The following is a 3,710-nucleotide window of genomic DNA, read 5'->3' as shown; positions in this document are numbered from 1 at the left end:
CCCTTCTTCACCACCGGCCTCCTGACAGCCCTGTGGCTCCGACTGCCAACCCATTGGCCCATCGCAGGACAGAGAGCTGATGTGGATGGCGCCAGGGGAAGGGGGAGAGGAGAGGAAGAGGAAGAGGAGAGCCTCAGCCCAGCACACGCCCCAGAGAATTCACACACCCAGCCGTTTGAAGGGACTTTCCCACCTCCTGGGGCCTCTCCCTGCCCCCAGCCAGGGGCCCAGAGGACTCAGGGACTTCTAGCCAAGGGGGGGGCGGGGGGTAGGCTGGCTGTACCCTGGTCTGGATGCTTGTGGACACAAGCACCATCCAAGTAGCCCTGGGATGCCTCTTCCCCCCCCCCCCCCCCCCCACACACACACACAGAGCAAATGTACCAGATGAATCTCTGTGTCTGGCCCAAGCCACCATCATCATCACTCCCTGGGAGACTGCAGCCACCTCCACACTGGGCTCCCACTTCACTCCTGCCCACCCTCACCCTCATAATCCACTCTCCTTACAGCAACTGGAGTATCTTCCAGAAACAAAACCAGATCACCCCACTCCCCAGCTTAGCTCCCCACCCAACCGATGGTCTCCTCAGGGGCTTAGAATAAAACGCATCCTCCACACTCAGCTCTGTGAGCCGGAGGCGCTGCCCGCCACCCCCCTGGTCTCTCATTGACCCCTGTTACTCTCCAGACCTTTGCTGTCAATATGGTGGTCACATTCAAACTAATTATAATAAAATAAAATTAGACAGCCAAGTCCACCGTCACATTCGCCACTTTTCAGATGTTCAATAGTCACATGTGGTTGGCTAGTGGCTATCATTGCAGAACTTTTTCGTCATCACGAAATGCTATTGGACAGCACTGTTCTAGACCTTCTGAACCATTTTAGTCTCTCCTCTGTTCCTCTGAGCCTTTGCACAAGCTGTTCCCTCTGCCAGAATCACCACACACACACACACACACACACACACACACACACACACATACACGGTGGTGTAGTGGTGAGCTAGCTGCCTTCACACACCACTTTCCCCGCGTAGCCTGAACTGGGCTGGGAGTCCCCACTATGCGATCCCATGACACTGTGTACTTCTCTGCCCATAACTCATTATTCATTATTGTTAACATTCACTGATTGTCTGGCTCCGCCGATAACAATCGCAAATGCCTACTGAGCACTCACTATGTGCCAGACACCATGCTAAGTGCTTTACATTTAACGCTCAGAGTAACCTCATTTCACAGATGAGGAAACTGAGGCTAGGCAAAGTTAGGTACCTTCCCAGGCCGTTCAAATCCAGAGCCATACCCTTACCCCCAAGCCCTCCCCGGGGTGAGATCTGGCCTTCATTGTCATTTTTGTTCTGTGTGCCAGCACCCAGCAGTGCCAGCACCCATCTGGTGCACAGGAGGCTTTGAAAGACGGGGTGGCCAATCATATTGCAGAGGGCATTACTGTACTGTTGGGGGAATGGAGAGCGAGGGGAGACCCTCAAATCCCCCAGAGGCATCCCCACATCAGGGGACAATGACAATCGGGCAGACAATCCCAAATGCAAAAACAGCTCATAGAAGGTCCTCAGATGGGTAGCCATGAGGGAAATCCACAGCCCCTGTGAGATACCACTTCATACCCACGAGGATGGCCAGAAAAAAGAGGTGGGCAATACAAGCGTTGGTGAGGATGAGGAGAAATTGGAATTTAGCATATTCTGCTAGTGGGTTGTAAAATGGTGCCGCCAGGAGGGAGACACACAGCCCAGCACTTCACTCGGCCATGTGCTCCAAAGAAAGGGAGCAGACGGCCTCAGCACTCTCACGCACATGTTCGCAGCAGCCTTCCCCTAAGAGCTGAGTGGAAACAACCCCAGTGCCCACAGCTGGTAAACGGGAAAATAAAACGCGGTCTCTCCGCACAATGGAACACCATTCAGCCACAAAGAGGAACAGAGTACTGATGCACGCTCAACATGGATGAACCTTAAAGCAATTAGGCTAAGTGACAGGAGCCAGCTGAGCGCTGTCCTCTGCATGAGAGATGGCTGGTTCAATTCCTGGTCAGGACACACGCCTGGTTTGGGTTTGATCCCTGGTTGGGGTGAGCTCAGGAGGCAACAGACTAATGTTTCTGTCCTGCTTCTCTCTCTCTCTCTCTCTCTCTCTCTCTCTCTCTCTCTCTCTCTCTCTCTCTCTCTCTCTCGTTCTCCCCCCCCCTCTCTCTCTCGCACTCTCTCTCTCCTGTTTCTCTCTCTCTCTCTCTCTTCCTCCCCCTTTCTCTGTAAAATCAATTTTTTAGACTATGTGCCCGACACAGAAGGTAGCCGGCAATTCCCACTCTCACACTGTTGAGTTGAGTTTCCTGAGCCCTGCCAGCCCGGGACTCCAGGCAGCGAACGGACATCCCCCAGGAACAGCCACGCTAGGATTGGGGGAGTGGTGGGGGGCACAGTCTTTTTGGGAACAGAGGAACCTGTGGTGACACCAAGAAAAATACTGGTATCCTACTGAGAAACCCTATCATGAAAACACTGTGGGCAAACCCCAGGACTCATTGCCTTCATCAAAAAGTCCCTTAAGCCGAAACCAGTTTGGCTCAGTGGATAGAGCGTCAGCCTGCTGACTGAGAGGTCCTGGGTTCGATTCCGGTCAAGGACATGTACCTTGGTTACGGGCACATCCCTGGTGGAAGGTGTGCAGGAGGCAGCTGGTCGATGTTTCTGACTCTCTATCCCTCTCCCTTCCTCTCTGTAAGAAAATAAAATATATTTTAAAAAAAAAAAAAAAAAGTCCCTTAAACTTGTGGCTTCGGGACAGTTGTCTGTTTGTGTGATTCCATCCTTTGGCCCTTCCCTGACAGGAAGTTGGAACCTCCATGAGTGCTGGCAGTGATGGGAAGCTGGGCCTGCGTCACTGCAAATCTCAGGCATAAAGACGGAGAACAAGATCTGAGAGCTAAAATGAATCTCCACCAAGGACACGGCTCTGAAAGTTTGATACTTATGGCAAGAAGCTTGTGGATATGATCTCCTCAGCATGGTATCCGCTAAGACCCCTGTTCATGCATTAAAAAAACAAACATATGGCTCAGTGGATAGAGCGTCGGCCTGTGGACTCAAGGGTCCCAGGTAGGATTCTGGTCAAGGGCAAGTACCTTGGTTATGGGCAAATACCCAGTAGGGGGTGTGCAGAAGGCAGCTGATTGATGTTTCTCTCTCTTGAGTGTTTCTAACTCTCCCTCTCCCTTCCTCTCTGTAAAAAAATAAAAATAAAATAAATAAATAAATAAATAAAATAAATAAATAAAATAAATAAAACATATATATATTTAAAATAAATAACCCATAGAGTTGACTCACAAAAACATGATTTGCCTTAACACAGAAATTATCATAAAAGATGGACGTTAGAGTATACTCAGTACCACAGCTATTGCTCCGATATGCCTCCGGGATATTGAAAGGAGATTAAGATTGCACAAGGTCTCTTTTCTGTTTGTTTGTTGCTTTAATTCAGTGTTTCCCAAACTTCTCTCATGATGAGAATCACCTGGTGGAGTTGTTAAAATACAGATTCCTGAATCCCAACTAAAAAGTGCTAAACTAGAATTTTTGGGAACATATAGGTAAAATTGTATACTTAAGTAGTTACCAAAAATTCTAGCTTAGCACTTCTTAGCTGGGATTCAGGAATCTGTATTTTAACAACTC

The 3,710-nt window shown here is 49.5% G+C and overlaps 1 protein-coding gene across 2 annotated transcripts in view; it reads right to left on the bottom strand.

The window, feature by feature from the left end:
- PIGL (phosphatidylinositol glycan anchor biosynthesis class L) overlaps window positions 1-3,710 on the bottom strand; it is a 181,226-nt gene that overhangs the window by 48,422 nt on the left and 129,094 nt on the right. The gene's annotated exons all lie outside the window — the stretch shown is intronic.

This window comes from Pipistrellus hanaki, assembly GCF_964339955.1.
Source record: "Pipistrellus hanaki genome assembly, chromosome: 16".
Classification (NCBI taxonomy): domain Eukaryota; kingdom Metazoa; phylum Chordata; class Mammalia; order Chiroptera; family Vespertilionidae; genus Pipistrellus; species Pipistrellus hanaki.
This window is presented reverse-complemented; position numbering and strand designations above follow the sequence as displayed.